The following is a 22,166-nucleotide window of genomic DNA, read 5'->3' as shown; positions in this document are numbered from 1 at the left end:
GTCTTTGTTAGACATTTCTTGCATCTTCTCAATCTTTGCCTCCATTCTTTTTCCGAGGTCCTGGATCATCTTTACTATCATTATTCTGAATTCTTCTTCTGGAAGATTGCCTATCTCCATTTCATTTGGTTGTTTTTCTGGGGTTTTATCTTGTTCCTTCATCTGGTACATAGCCCTCTGCCTTTTCATCTTGTCTATCTTTCTGTGAATGTGGTTTTTGTTCCATAGGCTGCAGGATTGTGGTTCTCCTTGCATCTGCTGTCTTCCTTCTGGTGGATGAGGCTATCTAAGAGGCTTGTGGAAGTTTCTTGTTGGGAGACCCTGGTGGCAGGTAGAGCTGGCTGTTTCTCTGGTGGGCAGAGCTCAGTAAAACTTTAATCTGTTTGTCTGCTGATGGGTGGGGCTGGGTTCCCTCCCTGTTGGTTGTTTGGCCTGAGGCGACCCAACACTGGAGCCTACTCGGGCTCTTTGGTGGGGCTAATGGCAGACTCTGGGAGGGCTCACGCCAAGGAGTACTTCCCAGAACTTCTGCTTCCAGTGTCTTTGTCCCTTGGTGATCCACAGCTGCCCACCGCCTCTGCAGGAGACCCTCCAACACTAGCAGGTAGGTCTGGTTCAGTCTCCTATGGGGTCACTGCTCCTTCCTCTGGGTCCTGATGTGCATACTACTTTGTGTGTGCACTCCACGAGTGGAGTCTCTGCTTCCCCCAGTCCTGCCAAAGTCTGGCAATCAAATCCCGCTAGCCTTCAAAGTCTGATTTTCTAGAAATTCCTCCTCCTGTTGCCAGACCCCCAGGTTGGGAAGGCTGACATGTGACTCAGAACCTTCACTCCAGTGGGTGGACTTCTGTGGTATAAGTGTTCTCAAGTTTGTGAGTCACCCACCCAGCAGTTATGGGATTTGATTTTATTGTGATAGCGCTCCTCCTACTGTCTCATTGCAGCTTATCCTTTGTCTTTGCATGTGGGGTATCTTTTTTGGTGAGTTCCAGTGTCTTCCTGTCAGTGATTGTTCAGCAGTTAGTTGTGATTCTGGTGTTCTCAAAAGAGGGAGTGATAGCATGTCCTTCTACTCCGCCATGTTAAACCAATCTCCCCTCCTGCATACATTTCTGAAACTGTTTGAAAAGTCTAAGTGTATAGTCTACAGAAAAGAGCAAAGGCCCTCAGAAGAACTAGCTTTTCCCCTTTAGCACTTTGCCCTAGTCAAGAAGCCATGAATAAAACGGTATTGTTTATAGTGTCAGTGTCAATGTTTTAAGAAACCCTCTGTAGAAAACCATTATATACATGAGTACCATATTCAACTAAGCAGTTGCCAAGGAGGTATTTATTTTGTCAGTGCATTTGATAAGTTTTAGATACTCACTAGCAACTTTCTTGAGTCTTCCTTGACAACAGATTTTTGCCCTACTATGTGTGTTTAGATGTGGTAAGTCATGGCTATATAGGATGTAATTAAAATGTTCTAGGAGCACTGAAAATTCCAGTTCCTCTATTCAAGGGGGTCACCTTACATGAACCAATGCTAACTGAATACTAGTTTCTTTCCATCTGTGTGACATGACTTCTATGAAAATACACCCCCCATATAAGGTTTGCCACATCTCTTCTCCCCACTGTCCCAACTTCTATTTCACAAATGAATTTTGTATAAATCCCTGACAAGATCCCTCAAGTCACAAAGCTTGTTTGTGTTTTTTAGCAGTGAACATCTAAAATCAATTTCATTCACATTTGATCAGGGTGCAAATGTAATATCATTCATACATTAGACTTTCAAAGTGAGACAAAACTGTACCTTCCATTCATTCTTTATAATTTTATCTACATTTTGTGTTAAAAAGTGATATATTTTATATAAGAGAATCACGAGATGCTTCTTGAGGCAATGCACTGTGAATCCAAACTGATTTTTAGACTAAAATCTGTCAACTTTTCCCTGGATCTAGTTGTGCCAGGATATACTTGTCACCTCTTCCAGCAACTTATAAAAGATAAGGCCCTAAGCATAGAAGCAAACCAGGGGAACTCTTTATTATTTTGCCAGGGAACACAGTTCAAAGCACATCTATTTATGCATGGCTTTAAACAGCCTTACTTGGTTTCTCATGTGTCAACTGTTCAATGACTACCTTCTGTACTCTGCCACCCTGACATGAATTTTTTAAAGTGTATTTCTAAAAACAGAACAAAGAATTTGATGTAATGTGTATATACTAATATACTGGCTATGAAATAACTGAAAGCATCACAGCTATTTATTGTAGCTAGGTACACTTATATGAGTCACCTCTCTTCTCACAAATGACTACGTATGAAAATTTCTTAAAAATTCAAAGGCCAGATCATATAGACTTATTTGTTATAATAACTAACATATAGATGCTTATTGGAAACAATAATAAGGTACACTGAGAAGCATCAGAAAGTGTGAAAATTTGTATTAATATTACTTTAGTATGATGGAATCAAAGGGGACTACCTTTCCATGCCTTGCCTGTTTTGAAAAACCATATGGAAGAGATAATTCAGTATTCATCCTCAGGGGGAGAAAAATTAGTTTTAAATTCCAGGAAGGGCACTGAGGAAGAGTTGGTTTGATGAAGGCAGATACAGTATCTTAGGTAAATTCACTAGGCAGGCTGTTTAACTTCACCCACCGATGCAGCAATCATTAGAATTCATTATCATTATAGACGTGAAGGACCAGCTACCTTTTTACTTGCTGAGTGCTCTCAGACAAATCATATAACCTCTCTTTGTCTCAGTTTTCAATCCCATCCCCTGCCCTCAGGTTCAAATGAAATATTCTTTGGCCATAATTTGAAAACTGTTTAAGTCTATATAAATGTAAAGACTTGATATTCCTATGATTATTTTCATCAATCATGTAATAATGATTACAATTATTCAGTATTCACCATGAATAAGTACTGTTCCAAGTGGTTTACATGGATTATCTCATTTAATTCTCACTACTTCATGAAGTAGGTATTATTTTCCCCATTTGACAGATGAGCAAACAGTCTCAGGACGCTTAAGTAATTTTTCCAAGGTCTCATAGTGGTAGAGCCAAGATTGGACCCCTAGCAGCCTGATTTAAAGCCTGCATTATTAAAGAACGTTATAGCATGAAAAGTGGCTGCAAATTCTAGCAGAGGACTCTAATGAAAATATGATGGTTATTTGTAGCTCTACATCTACCCCTTAAGTTCAGAAGGTCACAGGACAAATGCTCCCCTGAAAGGGCAGAAAAGTGTCTAATGTTAACAAAATTTAAATTGGTTGATAATATCAGTTTCTACAAATTGGGACAACCTGAAGCAGGTGTTCTATTAATTTATCACATCAATCTAGAATTTTCAGACACATGAAGCATACATCTCTCTTGGGTGTGGGAGTGGAGATGGGAGTGTAGCTTAAACTAGTCAATGTATTTTTCTGCATAACCATGTGGCTGGATACAACTAACTTTTATGATAATGAAGATAACTTGGGAAAATGGCAATGTGCAGAAAACTCAAAAACACCATGTAACTTATTATTTTCAGTTTCTTTCCTTACCCAACATGATTACCAGAGCTGATAAAAAGGACTGATTCAAGTTTTCCCTTCTCTCTTAACATCTGCAAATATGGGGATGCTTAAAGAACAGTGTTAACTAGAATCAGCGAAAAGCAAATGGAAACCACTCAAATCAGCCTGGATAATCTATGAACTACTAAGAGTTTCTTCCCTTTATATTCCAGATTACTTACTACCTGTCTCTGTTCCTTCACATGGCTGTATATGTTCCTGCCATTTATATATGTAGAGTGTCACTTGTAATTTCCTTTTCCCTCACTGGATTGCAAATCCCTAAAGGGTAAAGACTATAGCATTGCCCAGACTACCATGCTCTCTATCCACTGCTTTGGCAGATATTCCGAGTCACAGAATTTGCTAACCTGACACTTAACATGTCACAGCAGTTATTTTTACCTATTTGTTATATCATTGCCAGCAGCAGTTGTCATGCAGTAGTCAGGAATACAGGAAAGTTCCACACTAGGAAGTCAGCTGTTTTTACCCAGATTCCTCTGAATCTTTTTCACCCTTTGAATGACACTGAAATAGTCTGCCTATATTATTGCCTGAATAAGGAAACTGAAGATCCCAGTACATTTTCTTGATTTACTCTCAACTCAGTATAACTCTAGATAACTGTTTTTCTCTATGGAAGAAGTCAATTCTAACCCCAAATCCCCCAACAGCCCTGAATGTGAGCATACAGATTACTTATGCAACCCCTTAAATCTTCTGATAAGCAGCCATATCAAAACTTTGTAATCTATTTGGCTTATCTATTCCAAAATGTTTGCGCATGAAATTCCTCATCTTGAAAATAAATTTGATATCCTAAAAATTAGAGAAACACCTAAAAAGTTTATGGCATGCTGAAATGGAAGAAAACTTGCTTTTCATCAGCCTGAATTATTACTGGCTTAGAAAATAAATCATAACTTAATTTTGACCATAATACAATTTAAAATGGAAAAATATCTTAAAATAAGATTGAAACTGTATGGTGAAAACATAAAATCTGAATGTAGGTGTTTCACTTATTCACACAAAATATGTTTACTGAGAACCTACTATGAGCCAGGCACTAGTGTTAAACAAGACAGGTAAAGTCCATGACTGCATGGAGTTTACATGTTAGAGGAGAGAGATAATTAACAAATTTGGGCTTTATTCCAAATACGTCAGAATGAAACTAATCAAGACTTTAACAGAAAATACTGGGTGGTGGTTGGGGGATGGGGGAAACAGAGGAACAAGTTAAATGATGTAATAAGTAAACACAGATAAATACAGAATATGGGACATTCTATAAAACAAACATCTGGTCTTTTCTAAAAATTACATGAGAAAAAAATGAAGACTGCTCTAGAAAAACAAGAAGATTTAAAGAGACATAATTAAATGCCATGCATGAACCTTGATTTTATCCCAGTTCAGTAAAAAACAGGTATATGAGGTTTCTTTTTAGAGTGATGGAAATGTTCCAAAATTACATTGTGGTGATGGCTGCACAACTTTTGTAAATTTGCAGTAAGTCATTGAATATTACATTTAAAATGAATAATTTTCACAGTGTGAAAACTATACCTAAATAAAGCTGCTAAAAATGATTTTGAGGGGATACCTAGAGATATCTAATATTGATAGGTATTAGATGACATCAGGGAATTATTTTTAATTACCTTAAATATTATAATATTAAGAGTATGGAAGAGAATTCCCTTATTTTTAGGAGATGCAAGCTGAAGAAATTGCATATGAAGCATCATGAGTTCTGTAACTTACTTTCAAATTGTACAGCAAAACAAAGAAAGCAAATACAGCAAAATGATAAAAGTTTTTGGCTCTAGGTTATGAGTGTATAGGTGTTCACTGCAAAAGTCTTTCAAGTTTTCTATGTGCCTGAAAATTTCATAATAAAAAATTGGAAAATACATTAATTTTTAAGAGAGAGAAAAAGAGAGAGCCATTGGAAGATATGAAGTAAGGAATGATAATGATCTGTTGTTTTTGGCCATCTTAACAAACAAATTGGACCTGCTTACTGTATGATTTGGTCAGTTAGACAGAAATCTCTCAATTGCTGAAGGCTGAATAAATTGACTGCATTGGAAAATAACTGGTTATGAAATCACAAATAGACTTGGCCTAATGTCCTGTCTGTAGCAGTATAAACAATGGTCATGTAACTCACCTTTCCATTCTACTTCCTATCTGTTCCACCTTTTACATTTCAATTTTGGCTGGTTTACTTTTGTTGTGGCCAACACATAAAGTCAAGGATCCCTATACTCTTGGCATAAAAACCAAAGATCCTAAATGAGTCTATGGGCTCCAACCTAAATAATCCTGGTCACTGCTTATTTCCTCAACCTTATCTTCTGCCCCACTCATCCTCCTCCCTCTCTACGCTTCAAACTCAATGGCCTTCTTTCAGTATCTCTGATGTGCCATATTCACTCTACCCAGGGCCTCTGCAAGTACTATTCTCCCTCCTTAAGTGCAACTTGAATAACATTTATTTAGCGAAGTCTTTTCTGATGTCCTTGAAAAAGTTCAGTCTGACAATTATGCTCTTAAAGAACTTTGTGCTTTTCCTTTTAATATTCATTGCAATGAATATTATCTAATTATTTGTGTAATCATTTGTTTAATACCATTTCTGCTCACTAGATTATGGGTTCTATAAGGAAAAGATCTATGTGTGTTGTGCTCACTACTGAAGCTCTTAAAAAGAAAACATTAGCATAGAAACCTGTTACTGTTTCATTTGAACCAATAAAAACCACCTGTCTTAACCCTAGTTCCCCTTTTATCTACTGCTCCATTTCTCTGTTGTTCTCTTTTATTACAAATCCTGGAAAGAGCTGTTTACAGTAAGTCCCCTACCTATGAATGAGTTCCATTCTGAAAGCGCATTCGTAAGTCCAACAAAGTCAGTCCTAGGTACCCAACTAACACAATCGGCTATATAGTACCATACTGTAATAGGTTTATAATACTTTTCACATAAATAGTACATAAAAAACAAACACAAAAAATAAAGAAAATTTTTTTTTTTTTTTTTTTTTTCCGGTACGCGGGCCTCTCACTGCTGTGGCCTCTCCCATTGCAGAGCACAGGCTCCGGACGCACAGGCCCAGCGGCCATGGGTCACGGACACAGCCGCTCCGTGGCATGTGGGATCCTCCCAGACCGGGGAACGAACCCGCGTCCCCTGCATCGGCAGGCGGACTCTCAACCACTGCGCCACCAGGGAAGCCCAAGAAAACATTTTTAATCTTATAGTATAGTACCTTGAAAAGTATAGTGGCTTGAAATAAAAATACTGTACTACTGTACTCTATACAGTACTATACAGTAAAGTACACAAAAGCACAACCACTTGGAGAGGGTGCACGCATGTGACAATTGTACACCAGACGTGAACTTATGTGATTGTACATGTGAACGCATTTTCTCATCTTTGAAAGTTTTCAACTTGAAGTTTCATATGTAGGGGACTTACTGTATACAGTTTTTAACTCTTCTCTTCCCATTCTCTCTTGAACCCACACCCATGGGACTTTCACCTCAACCAATCCATCAGAACTTTTGTTGTCCAGGTCATTAATCACCTCCATGCCACTAAGTCTAATGATGAATTCTCATTTTTATCTTAACTTCATCATTCAGCATCAATTGACAGACTGGATCACTCACTCCATCCTCCTGGAAACACTTACCTCAAATGGCTTCCAAGATTACAAACATTCAGTTTTCCTCTCACTTTTCCAGCTACTTCTTTCCAATCTGCTTTCCAGGTTCTTCCACTTTGACCAAAGATAAGAAATGAGATAATATTTGTTAAAGTCCTTGCATAAGTTTGCAGTATGTTTTAGGTTATAGAACTAAAACTTAAAGTACAAAAATAAATGTAACCAAATTTAAAGAGGTATGCTGACCAGAAGAAAAGGTTCTTTTATTCAGGCAAAGTAATAACCCTCCTTAAAAGGTTATGATTAGCACTTTCTCACCATTACAGTTATTTATTCAATTGTAAATATCTACTATAAGTAACTACAGATTATTCCCTGCTTTTATACTTTTCCTTTTCCTGCCTATAATTGGTCACCTAATGTATTCCTTCCTCATTGCCAATTGACACTCCTCTACCCTCAAAGGAATCTTTGTTCTGAAACCCAATTTCTTTAAACAAAATTCTTCCCCAACACCTGGACTCCTATTTTATATTTCTATAGTGCTTTCAAATTTACAAAGTAAGTTAATAAAAGAGCAATATTGGGGTAAATTTTATGAAATAATTTAACAACCCAAAACAGTCTAAGGAATAAATTAATTTTCTACTTTCTTTGGTGTCCCTAAACTTTGATGACCAACACAGACAGACCAACATAACCCTTTCTGAGAGCAATAATAGATATTACTCTAAGACACTAACTCAGAGTGTGGTCCCAGGACCCATGGGAGTCTCCAACAACCTTTCAAGTTGTCTGCAGGGTTCTCTTTTCTCCAACTATGTTATTTGTGTGAGGCTTAATTTTTTTTCATATACTTCAACCAAAACATCATATCACAACAAATTGTAGAAACAGATACAAGAATAATTAAGTCAGCATTAAAGAGATTTAAAAACGTAAACTAATACATATCTGTTCATTAAATATTTTTAATTTTGAAAATATAATTACTTTTCACAAAACGTTATCTAGTTAAAATTTAATGCTCTTATTATTGGTATTTTAAAATGGATTAATAAATATTTTTAAAATTTCTCAGTTTTAGTTTTTAATACCATAAATATAAATAACTATTATTTATCAGATATTCTTGACCACATAAACCAACACTCCTTGGGGTCTTCAGTAATTTCTAATAGTGTAAAGGAACCCTTAAACCAAATGGTTTGACAACTACTCCTCTGAGAAAATGTTTCTTGACGTATGTCCACTGACCATCTGCATCAGAGCTATCTAGGATATTTGATAAAAATATAGATTTCTGCACTCCATATAAGACCTACTAAATCATAACTTCTGGGGTCATGAACTTACATTTTTACCATGGCCTTCAGGTGATTATTATGCACACTAATGTTAGAAAAATCTAATAAAGAAGTATATAGACTTTGGAGTCTGATGGATTCAAACTCTAATTCTGCCACTTCCTGTTTGTCACCCTAGCCTATACCACGCTCTACCAACCGATTTCCTGCTCTTACTTTCCCCTCACCCCATCTCCTGAATCCTCTTCCAATTGCATATCCTCAGTTAAATAGTTCCTGATTTCCAGAGTAAGCTGGAAAATTTCTATGTAAGAGGTGTTTAGGGGCAGCAATCTGGTTCTTAGAGAAAGTTAGGGACTCAAAAGTTGCACTTCCATAGGAAGCACATTGCTTTTACTTAGATTGTTTCATTTGGGGCAGCTATGTGGAGATAAGATTTTGGAGGGGGTAATATCACCTAGGCTACGCCTCAGCATTACCACTTACCTATTTGCTTCTGCTGTTGAACAGGGAGGACCTCAGAGGATTTTATTTTCTATTCTTCACCTTGGAGCACATAGCAGAGTGAAGATGGCAGCCATTTGGTCTTTCCTTAGCCCTGCCCCAAGTTGGTTATCCTTACAAAGCTGTCGTCCACTTCCTCAATGCTCGCTGTGATTTGCATACACAGTTCTGACCAATCAGAGGTCTGAAACTGGTTTCAGATGTCACTGGCTTACCCAGTTAACAGAAACCTAACAGAAATCTGTGAAATTTTGCCCAGCAGTGAACAATCGCTTTAAGAACCACAGGCTTATTAAAATATAGAAAAAATTTCTGTAGAACAGTGCTATTCAAGGTATAGTCCACTAATGCACAAGCTCAGAATCATATAGGTCATTTTTAAAAAAATGCAGAGTCCTATGCTTCATCCCAGAACAAGTATTATCACAGTCTCTGGGAGTAAGACCTCTGAATTTGTAATTTTAATAATTTCCTCATGTTATTATGGTAGAAAGTACAAAAACCATTGCCATGAGGAAATTTCAACAAGAAACAATAAAAATAAGAGGAAACATAAGCATATTCTGTATCACCACCTAGTTCTTTAATTGATAGCAAATGGATAAATGATGTCACCCACATGCTTTTCCATATAGACATAATATTTGCTTCAATCTATGTAAGACTTTATACTATTCTATCAGTGTGCCAGTAGTACCAGGATGAGGGAGGCTAATTCACACTAACTAAAGTCACACTATATTGATGTATAAATCAGATGCTCATCCATTAGTTTATAATTGGAAATATTGTAAACACACAGGAATGTTCAGTTTGATAACCAGCATATCCTGAATCTATTACATAATACATGTACAAAACAAAATTATGATAATAAATTACCATGGTGAGCCTGGAATCATTAAAAAAGGAGTCAGTAGATATTCTTAATGATTACTGCCTCAAGATTTAATTTGATCTACCTACCAATCTCCACCATTGGGTTGGGGACTAGAGTATTCCAATCTGATAATCAGGGCACTCTCTTTCCTAGCCATTTCTGTAAACTCACAGCTAGTTCTATGATTTTCCCTAATGTAGTAATTTTCTTTCCGATAATTCAGTCTTCCATTAACTGATTAGATTTTACATTTTCAATTTATGAACACATTCTATTCATGCCTCCCTGCAGCTCAACCAAAACTTTGAGTGTTTCCAAATTGAATTATCTACTCACAAGCAGGCTCTCGGGTTAATTTTGCAGGTGGCTTATCTTCTATGGCTTTTAATTTTTCTCAACTTCACCTTGAATTTTTGACCCCATTGCACAGAAAAAAGGCAAAACTATGGAGACAATAAAAAAAAAAATCAGTGGTTGCCAGGGATGGGGCTGTGGGGGAGGGAGATGAATAGGCAGAGCACAGAGGATTTTTAGGGCAGTGAAAATACTCTGTATGATACTATAATGGTGTATACATGTCATCATACATTTATCCAAACCCAGAGAATATACAACACCAAGAGTGAACCCTAAGGTAGACTTTGGGTGATTATGATGTGTCAGTGTAGGTTCATCTTTGGTTAAAAAAAATACCATTCTGGTGAGTGATGTTGATAACGGGGGAAGTTATGCATGTGTGGAGGGCAGAGAGTATATGGGAAATCTCTGTACCTTTCTCTCAATTTTGCTGTAAACCTAAAACTGCTCTAAAAAATAAAGTCTTAAAAAAAGACATTCCAAATGAAATTACTATAAATGATAAGCATGCCATATAATCTTTCCCAAAAGATGTTCAGCCATATTGGCATTTCCATTTTTTACATCTCTACTCCACTTTGTCTGGTTTTGTTTTTGCTTTTTTTGATCTTATCTTAACCTTCTAAACAAATGAGATGATTCCTGCCAACCCAATGCAATTCTTCTATGTGGGCACTCATTCTTATCTGAAGATTTTTTTTTTTTTTTTTTTTTTTGCGGTATGCGGGCCTCTCACTGCTGTGGCCTCTCCCGTTGCGGAGCACAGGCTCCGGACGCACAGGCTCAGCGGCCATGGCTCATGGGCCCAGATGCTCCGCGGCATGTGGGATCCTCCCAGACCGGGGCACGAACCCGCGTCCCCTGCATCGGCAGGCGGACTCTCAACCACTGCGCCACCAGGGAAGCCCCCTGAAGATTTTTTAAAAGGTCTAAAATATGTGTTTTTCACTGGCTGATAATCAACATTTATTTTTTAATGAAGACTGTATTTATAATTCCTTTATCTAGGAAATTCTTTTTTCAGTATTTGTTTAGGCCTCATAGTTTGTGGAAGTATTTCAAAAGAGCAACTTGAGGAAAGCTAAACTTGTTGTTACTTCAAAGTTATGGAAGCTCATTATGAAACTTTTATTCAAAAGCATTAGTTATAAAAAGCAAAAACAGTAAAATTAGTACTAAAATGCATGGATTTTAAATTGAGAAGGACCTTGGATTTAGAAAAGGGTTCTAATGCTGCATCTTAGCTATACTAGTTATATAACCTTAGGCTATTCTTTTAGCCTCTGTGAGCCCAGTCTTCACATTGACAAAATAAGAAAAGTTGTCTCTGTCTATTTTATGGGTTTGGGTGAAAATCAAATAAGGTAATATATGTGAACATACCTCAAAAAGGTAAATGTTACAGGCTGATGTAATTTCATATTCTTATAATTGTTGGTATTAAGAATTATCATGATATCATGATGGCATAAAGGGAGGACCTATGACAAATTTTGAAATTAAAGCATATCTGAGTGACATTACACACACACACACACACACACACACACACACACACACACAATGGTAAGGTTTTAGGAGGGTGCTATAAAAAATACAGATTGCTATGCAAATGTTGTGCATCACGTATACCCCACTTGCATACATATTATTCTTTACTCTTTTTTGTGTCCAGTCCATCTTCCACACTGCTAACTCTAGTCACCTTTCTTTAAAGTTGGTCACTCCCTAATGTTTATTTAATTAAATTTGAATTCCTTAGTTTGGCAGAATGACCCTGATCTTGAGCTTCTCCAAACTCATTTCTCCTTAACTTTCTTCCTCTTATTCTCTCTTCTTCCTCCATGTATCACTGAAATCCCTATGCTTCAGCCACATAAAATACCTCACTATTCCTCAAATATTCTAGTATCTTTCCTAACTCTTTGACTTTGTACAAACATGTTGTTTCCTTTGCCTAAAATACCTTTCTTTTAATCCCCAACTTTCCAGATCCTCCTAGCAGGAAACAATTTCTTTCTCCTTTATGTTGCCATGGCATGTTCACTAATTCATTCAGCCAATATTTATTGAGTGCTTACTATGTGCCCAGCACTGTGCTAGAAAATGCTGGTGACATTACAATACGATCACGGTCCCTAAACTCATAGATTTTAGGACCACTCATATTAAATAAATAACCTACAAATAACTATATAATTAAAACTGTGATAGTGCTATAAAGAAAATGCATAGGGTTTGATAACAGCACATAGCTTGTACTTAGTAAATGGGATCAGGGAAGACCACTCTTTGAAAGAGGGATTTAAAATAAGACCTGGAGGGCTTCCCTGGTGGCGCAGTGGTTGAGAATCCGCCTACCGATGCAGGGGACACGGGTTCGTGCCCCGGTCCGGGAAGATTCCACATGCCATGGAGCGGCTGCGCCTGTGAGCAATGGCCGCTGAGCCTGCACGTCCGGAGACTGTGCTCCACAACGGGAGAGGCCACAACAGTGAGAGGCCCGCGTACCACACACACACACAAAAATAATAAAAAAAATAAAATAAGACCTGAAAGATGAATAGTCATGAGCCAGGTAAAGAGGATGAGGGCCAATTCAAAGCAGAAGGAAAAACATATATGAAGGTACTGAGACAGGAATGAGCTTGGCTCCATCAAGAAACAATAGGCTAATATGACTGGAGGGTAATGATTAATGGTGATGGTGGCATGGGATAATGCTGAGGAAATGGGCAGGAGCATGATCATGAAGGACCTTATTGACAATATTAAAGATTTTGAACTTTGTACAAAAACTCATGGGAAAAATTCTGAATAGAGGAGAAATAGAGACATGCTCATACTTGTATTTTAGAAAAATCATTCTCTCTACTATGTGGAAAAGAGACAGGAGATAAGATTGGATACAGAAGGAACGTTAGTCTAGGTGAGATATGACGGTTAGTTGGACTAGGTTGGGGCTGGAATGCTATGGCTGTTGAATAACATACTTAACTGGGCAATATATTGTACATCAAATGTGGAACCACTGAAAATTTTAAGCAGGGAAGTGACGTTATCATATATTCATTTTTAAAAGATCACTTTGCCCCATGTATGAAGAAATGATATTTTGGTTTAAGAAGGAATGCAGAACAGGTGTCCAGGTATGATAATTTCGATGGGGTGGTAGCAGTCGATGAAATAGTCTGGACTAGGATGTTGGCACTAGAGTAGGAGACAAATGAGCAGATATGAGATACTATTTTGGAGGTAGAAGCAAGAGGACTTGGTGACTGATTGGATATGGGGTAAGGGAGAAAAAGAAATCAAGGATAACTACCACGTATCTGGAACTCGTTAGACAGAGGTGCCATTTATTGAGATGGGGTCACTAAAGAAGATTAGTAGTAAAAGGTGGGTGAGCAAATTCATTTCTGTACATGTTAATTTTGAGATGTCTGCTAGACATCCAAATAGCGATTTTGAGTCTGGGGCTCCAAGGATGCACACTTGGCTGTCTACCTGATATTGATACTTCAGACTCTGAAGACTTGTAGACTTGAAGCATACTTGCAGACTCTGACACTACATGGAGAATTTCTTTAGGGTAGCAATAATGATTAATTCATCTATTGTTTCCTGTGGTATCAAACACATAAGAAATGCTCGATATATCTGTTTATTTGAATTAAATTATGTAGTCAATTTCAGTCACTGTTTCATCACAACTCTAAACACATAATCAATGCTATACAAAAGAAGTTATTCAGTAACCCATATGTTTTGTCTTTACATGACAAGTGGTAGTTTAACATGTTTTTTGAATGAATTGGCATAACTCAATAGATATTCTATCACTGGGCTTTTGGAATTAGAAGTGCTTGGAACACAAATTCTCATAAAAATACACACATGTTAGAACTTCCGGCTATAGCTAGGTGAGGAGGTTAGGAAATCTTTCCCCAAAGCACTATAAACCTGGACAAAATTAAAAAAGCAACCATTTCAGCACTCTGGAAACTGACCAAAACTATATATCCATATGAGGAGTGTTTATTCCTGAAACATCGCTGACCTTGGAGTACAAAGAGTGGGAATCTGTGGCATTACGACCTGGAGCTGCTCCCATACCCTCCACCCTCCAGTTCATTCAGCACAGAGGTTCTGTCAGGACTTATACACTAAAAACCACAAAACATTGCTGAGAGAAATTAAAGAATATCTAAATAAATAGATATTTCATGCTCTTAGATAGGAAGACTCAATGTTATCAAGATAGTAATTCATCCTCAGTTGATGGATAGACTGAATGCAACCCCTATCAAGGTCCCAGCCGGCTTCTTTGCAGAAACTGATATTGATGAGCTGATCTTAAATTTCATATGGAAATACAAGGGACCAGAATAGCCAAAACAAACTTGAAAATGTGGAACAAAATTGGAGGACTCACACTTCCCAATTTCAAAACTTAAGATAAAGCCACAGTTAATCAGACAGTGTAGTATTGGCCCAAAGATAGGCATATAGATAAGAGGAATAGAATTCAAAGTTCAGAAATAAATTCTAAGATTTATGGTCAGTACATTTCCAACAAAGGTACCAAGACAATTCAATGGGGGAAAGGACAGTTTTTTCAAAAAAGCAGCTGGGACAACTGGATACCCACATTTAAAAAAAAAAATAGAGAGGGAATTCCTTGGCGATCCAGTAGTTAGGACTCGGTGCTTTCACTGCTGAGGGCACAGGTTCAATCCCTGGTTGGAGAACCAAGATCCCGCAAGCTGCATGGTGTGGCCAAAAAAAAAAAAAAAAAAAAAAAAAAAAAAAAAAAAAATTAGAGAAAGAAATTAGACCCTTAATTCGTACCATATACAAAAAATTAACTCAAAATGGATCACAGACCCAAATTTAAGAGCTAAAATATATAACTTCTAGTAGAAAATATTCGTGACCTTGAGTAGGGCAGAGAGTTCTTAGATATAATATTGAAAGCATGATACATAGAAGAAAAAATTGATCAATTTGAATGTATCAACTTTCGCTCCTCAAAAGTCACCAATAAGAAAATAAAAGTACAAGCCACAGACTAAAAGAAAGCATTTGCAAATGACAGATCTAATAAAAAGCTTGCAGATACACAGCCATGGCCAGTCCAGGGGCTGCTTTCTGCTGCCTGGGTGCCTTGTCCTGAGTGGGGGCCTTAGGCTTGGCCTCCTATGGGGCACACTTAGCCCAGTTCCTGGATGCCTACAGGAAGGAGCTCTTTCACAAGACCAACAAACACCACTTTTTACACTGTCTGGCCCTGCGAGGGGTGCTCCTGTGCAGAAAGTCCCTCTGGGCAGGGTTACTGCTAGCTTCTGGAACTACCTTTTTCTGCACCAGATTTAACTACCAGGCTCTGAGTGGACACCACAGCACCCATACTTTGGCCCCTGTGGGAAGGAGCCTGCTACTCTTGGGCTGGCTTGCCTTGGCTCTTTGAGCTTCCTTGTGTTTAATTTCTATGGACATTTTTTAGAATTGGAGCAGGGATGGGATTAAAAGAGAAAGGCAAATTTAAAAAAAAATAATAATAAAATACGCTTGTATACAGAATATTTGAATAACTCTTACAACTCAATAATTATTAGAAAGACAAAAACCTAATTAAAAATAGGCAAATGATTTGATTAGACATTTCATCAAACAAGTTATGAATAGCTGAAAAGGATATGAAAAGATATGCAACATGATTAGTCATTAGGGAAATGTAAATCAAAATCCCAATTAGAAACTACTACATATCCGCTAGAATGGCTATAATAAAAAATACAAATGGTACTAAGTGTTGGGGATGCAGAGAAAGCAGTCCACCTGTGCATTGTTAGTGGGAACATAATATGGTACAGACACTCTGGAAAATATTTTGCAGTTTTTTAACAAGTTAAACATAAATTTATCATATAATAGCCATTTTACTTTTAGGAATCTAACCGTAAGAGATAAAGATATATGTCCAAAAATATATGTCCACACAGGCATGTTGTAACTATTCATAGTAGCATTATCCATAACAAGAAAAAAATGGAAAAAATCCAAATGTCCATCACCTAGTAAATGGATGAACAAAATGTGATATATTTACACAATGGAATACTATTAATCACTTAAAAGGAACAAGCTATTGATACATGCTACAACATGAATACACCTTAAAAATATGCTCGGTGAAAGAAGCTACACACAATGGACCACATATTATATGATTCCATTTATATGAAATGTATAGAAAAGGCAAATTTACAGAGAAAGAAAACAGAAGAGTATTTGCTTAAGCCTGGGCATAGGAGAAGAGATTAACTGCTAATGAGTATCACAGAATTTTTGGATGATGGAAAAATTTTTAAACTGAATTTGCAGTGACTGTTGCACGATTCTATTAATTTACTAAAATCATTGAATTATACACTAATAAGAGTGAATTTTATAGTATGCATACTGCATTTCAATAAATCTGTTTTAAAAAAACACAGAGATATTTTAAATGGAATAATTTGGTGGACTTCCTTTATGGCACCTACATGGCTTTCCTCAGGCTTACCTTATTTTCATAATTTCTTCATTTACACTAACACTCCTTACATAACAATGAGTCACAAGCCTATATTTCCAGCCCTGACTGTGAAGCTTTTTCCCAGTTCTAACCTCATATATCCAGTTATGTTTCAGACTATTCCCTGCTAACTTCTCCACCTCAATAAACTTTCCTTCTCATTTTTCCCATAACTATTAGTTATTCCTGCTTTTTACATCTTCTCATACCCTTAGTACTGATATAAAACATTTTCACATGATATGTTTTACTTATTAATATAACTGCTCCTGGGATACTGCATGCTTTTATTTTTTTCTCTCCTAAATTAGACTGTGAGCTACATCAAAGGCAACTTTCATAGTTTTTTTTCTGTACCTTCAAAACAATCAACACAGTGCTGAGTATACAGAAGGTGATCATTAAATGAATGTTGATTTAAATTAATAATTTGCAATTCTTGCATTTGTTTATCAGAAGTTTATGAGTGCCTACTATGTGTAAAACACTGCATTCAGTGTCATCAAGGAAGCAAAGAAATATATGATACATGATCTCTCTTCTGAAGGAGTTTATAATCAAGCTGGGCACATAAAGAGTTAGCAAATACAAGACTACCATTCAAAAAGGATGTCAAGAAGCAATCCATGATTAAGAAAAAATGAGGAAACAAAACCAGTGATTCCAGGATCAGAAAAAGAGCTAAACTGAGCCTTAGAAGAGATAAGTTGGATATTAAAAAGTGAGAGAGGTTGAGAAGATTTCAGGCAGGGAAAATGGACTGAGAAGGGCAGAGATGAGAATTCAGGGTTTATGTAGAGGATTTGGGAGAAAATTAAGTTAGAAAAGTGGATTGAGGTCAGAAATTGAATGGCCATGAAGGCCTGATTAAGTTGTCCAGACTTTATTCTGTTAAAATAGTCATTTACTGAGCATTTACTATGTGATTTGTGGTTTATATGCATAGTGGGCATTTGTTGTAGGTTGGATATTGGGAATCCATTCCCTCAGTCTCATAGCACTGATTTTCTTTTGAGAAGAATCCAGTGGGACTGTAACTAGAGGCCTTACCATATTGTAGTTAAGGGGCAAGCAATTAAATTGAAAGTGACTGAAGTTTCAGTTTATCTCATCCTCAACATCATGATTAGACTATTCTGGTTATGAGGCCCTTGTGTTTTCTGCTTCCTAGGTATTCAGAGCTACTTCAATTCCTGCCTGTTTCCAGACCTGACTCACCAGCTTTCCACAGATTCTGTGATACCTTGTTATTTTCCAATGAATTAAACTTTGAATAAAATAGCCAGAGTTGATTTATGGTGCTTGCAACTGAAAAGTCCTAATTGATATAGTTATATAATATTTTCCACATTCCACTGATAAAGAGACTGTGGGTTATTGAGATTAAGTAACTTCCCAATGCCAGACAGCTAGCAAGTGGCAAATGTGGGTATGCTTGATTCTGGAATCTAATTTCTATAAAATTACTTACCAGAGGCTGCATGGCATGACCAAGACTCAAACTCTAGTTTGTCTGACTTCAAAACTGGTATTTTTTTCCCTACACCACTCTGCCTTTCAATGAGAATTCACTGTAGATTTTCAAGAAGGGTATGATATGAAGAAAATGGCATTTTAGAAAGGTTAATTTCACAATAGAATACAGGCTTGAAGGGAAGCAAGAGAGCTTGAGGTAGGGAGATAGACGACAAGGATGAGGTAAATAATCCAGGTGGAAAATAACAGTGATCTGAAATAGTGAAATGACAGAATGCAAGAGAGTACAGACGGGAACAGTACCTAGAATAATTTATCAGTTGTCATAGCTATCTCTCTGAAATGTGCATCCCATTAATTTTTACAATTTTATAATAACTTCGGTTCAGTGATTTCAAATTTCAGTCCAGTAAGCATATATCTTTTACTGAGTTAAACAGAATCTCTTAGTAAGCGTATTATAAATGTACATCATTTGCAGCTAAATTATATGTACATCATTTGCAGAAAAATGCAATTTGCCTAGTGATTTTATGATCAAGCAATATTTTATGGCTTTAAATTTCTTCAAATCATCACAAAACCACAGGAAAGAAAGGATATCACAAAATCCAAATAGTTATTTGTAAGAATTGGCCTAAGTTTTCCCCACAAAGCTAAAAATAAACTTCTCAGAAGAATGGTTAATCTACTCATGACCTTCATTTTCCAGGCAACCTGAGCCTCTAGAAGCAAGAGTCATTTTCTCCATTAAAAATGGCTGTACAAGTCAATAGGAAAAATGATATGAGTTTTGAAATAAGAGGAAAGGAAACAATTTGAATGAAAGAAATGTATACAGATCAGGCTATATAAGTGCTGCTCAAGCAAAAGATACTTCATACTTTGCAAAAGCAATAATTGGGACAGTACTCAAGCTCTCCATATAAACCTTGCTTGACTAAACAACAACCCAAACTTTGTGCAAACAACGTTATTCATTGTTGCCTTAACTTTTTCCTTTTTAGTTACAAAAATAATATATGCTCATTATTTTAAAATTCAAAAAGTACTTCAGAATAGAAAATAAAAGTTTAAAGCTTTTTCTTCTACCTAATTACATCAGTTTGGTGTGTATATTTTCAGACATTTTTCTATGAGTATGAAAACACACACACGCACACTCCATATATGTACCTTTTTATATGTATTTTTTACATAGATGAGATCATACTGCAGATATTGATTTGCAACTTGGCTTTTTCATTTGGCACTCTACTGTGGGCATCTTTTACACATATTGAGAACCAGCTCTTTTGTTCTGTTACCAAGGCAGATGTGTTCTCAAGCCCTAGTTTCTGGCATTTTCCCAATCATTTAAATGCTTCAATAACTGCTTTTTGTGTTAAAAAAAACCTTGACTTCCCAAGGAAAAGTACCTTTTAAATAATAAAGAAATTGGGGAATTTGTTTCTTAATATGCTACAAGAAAGGAAAATTCAATGTGACATGGAGATGCTTAATTCAAACAGCAAGGCTCTGGTAACAAACAAAATCTGGTTCTCAGAGTAGCCTTTTCAAAAAATTATTTTATTGTGATAAGAACTCTTAACATGAGATCTATCCTCTTAATAAATTTTAAGTGTACGTTACTGTTGACTATATGTACGATATTATACAACAGATCTCTAGAGCTTATTCATCTGACTTAGCTGAAACTTAATTTGTGGCTATTTTTATGATATCCAGAGTACAATTTATTAAAAGGAGATGCCCTGATATTTTGATATATATTTTCCTTTAAATGCCGATTATTTGTAAAGAAATTTTCAGATAATTATTTTCTAGAAATCTTGTCTTATGAAAGAAAATACTAATGAAACAGAGGGTTAAGAGACATTTTAATTTAATATTATAGATCCTCATTAAATTCCAGAATTTTTCTTCTAAAGACTCTGCATAGTCTCCTAGCTATTAATAAAGTATGTGAGGTGCTCTTATTTAGAAGTTGGTTGCTAAAAACTAATTCTTTAAATACTGAAAATGTACTAAACTAATGTGATTTGCTGCATGGCAGGTATGCACCAGTAAATCTGGCATATTTAGGAGATGGGACAATTGTTAAATAAAAGTAGGATGTAATTAAAGGCTAAAAATGTTTTTTACTTCAGCAGCAAGTAAAAACACTCCTGCTCTCAGGAATCCAGTTCATTAGTTTAAGAAGTTGGTTTTTTTAGTACTAAGTTTGTTCTTGTGCAGAGCAATATTCTGTGTGAGGATGGAGAGTTACATACAAGAAAATATCTCAGTCCCCGTCCTAGGGAAATTTAAAGTATACTTGGGGAAAGAACGTGTGTTTGTAAAAGAAATGGGGCTATGTGGTTCTGTTATAATGTTTATCAAAAAGTATACAAAACTTCAATGTAGCTTCAGTAAATAAGCCCTGAAATAAATGAAGAGTTGAAGAACTACATCCCACTGGGCAAGCATTCCTGGAAAAGATAAGTTTAGTAAGGAAGAATTCACTGATAGAGCACTCACCATGTTCAAAGCATTTTACACGTATTATGCTATTTAAAGCTCACCATGGTTCTATGAGGAAGGTACTATTAGTACCCTCATTTCACAGATGAGGATACTGGGGCAAAGGGAGTTGAAAAATTTGCCCAAGGTAACCAGATACAGCTTATGCTTATGTGCACAGATCTGATTCCAGACAGTGGAGTATCACCAAAACTTTGGGATTAGAACAGGGATAGGATAAGTATTTTCAGGAAGACTTTTCAAAACACTATGTATAGCATATATTAGAAGCTAAGGAGCAGCATGGAGAGCACTGTAAGCAGATTGGTCATGTAGTCTAATAATTCATGTAATTCTGTCTCTGCCATTTTTAACCTTTCTTCCAAAGAAGGCTAGACACATTCTCATGATGCCAGATAATGAAATTGTGTTAATTAGAGCATTTGGTTACCTCTAAACAAACAATGCTTAATTAGTCTTTTAGACAGACAAACATTGGTTATAAAACAAGACAGACAAAACTGGTCAATATCATAATTTTGAAATTTTGGTTACAACTGTTTTAAAAGAGTCACTAAAACACAGTTATGAATCTGAAGAGTTTATGGTTGCATTTCTTGTTTCTTTTTCTGTATTAAATAGATTTTTTGATAACTAAAACAATGAGTTCATTAGCCATCCTGTTCATTTACTCGCTTGTAGTCAGTCATGATGTCATTTCCTCGCCTCTTCTCTTTCATTGATGAGTTACAGAAGAGTGAAGAGTTAGCTATCTTCACCTTGAAAGTATTAATACTAACTAGATTTGCTGAAGCATAGTCTTTACTACATGATAAGCATGTAATTTAACTGAAAAATTTGCCACAGTGGACAATAAACCAAGGATATTAGTTCTCACTTTAACAACAAAATGTGACTTTGGGTCACAAGGCAAATTTAACTTATCTTCTAAGTTGAAAGGTATGGTGCACATATAAAACACAGCAACTCAAGCTGATTAAACTTATTAGCCTTGGCCCTGGATCATACTTACTTAACTGGGATAGGAATCCCTATGCGGCCCTGTGAATGGTATAATAACAGACAGCACTTATAGAACTTTTATGCATATGAATAAATAATTTATACAGATTAGCCCCTTAATGCTTATGTAACAACCCAATAGGGCTATTCCTATCATCATCCTCTTTTTCTTTTTTTTTTTTTTTTTTTTTGCGGTACGCGGGCCTCTCACTGTTGTGGCCTCTCCCGTTAAGGAGCACAGGCTCCGGACGCGCAGGCTCAGCGGCCATGGC

The 22,166-nt window shown here is 36.4% G+C and overlaps 1 protein-coding gene and 1 pseudogene across 1 annotated transcript in view; one reads left to right on the top strand and one right to left on the bottom strand.

The window, feature by feature from the left end:
- Positions 1-22,166, bottom strand: part of FAM133A (family with sequence similarity 133 member A) — a 52,938-nt gene that overhangs the window by 21,077 nt on the left and 9,695 nt on the right. Inside the window, exon 3 of the mRNA XM_024129526.1 lies at positions 7,293-7,379. The gene's annotated coding sequence lies outside the window, so the exon portion shown is untranslated. The remainder of the gene's footprint in view (positions 1-7,292; positions 7,380-22,166) is intronic.
- Positions 15,442-15,783, top strand: LOC102983130 (transmembrane protein 256-like; annotated as a pseudogene).

Source organism: Physeter macrocephalus, chromosome 21 (genome assembly GCF_002837175.3).
Source record: "Physeter macrocephalus isolate SW-GA chromosome 21, ASM283717v5, whole genome shotgun sequence".
Lineage (NCBI taxonomy): Eukaryota > Metazoa > Chordata > Mammalia > Artiodactyla > Physeteridae > Physeter > Physeter macrocephalus.
This window is presented reverse-complemented; position numbering and strand designations above follow the sequence as displayed.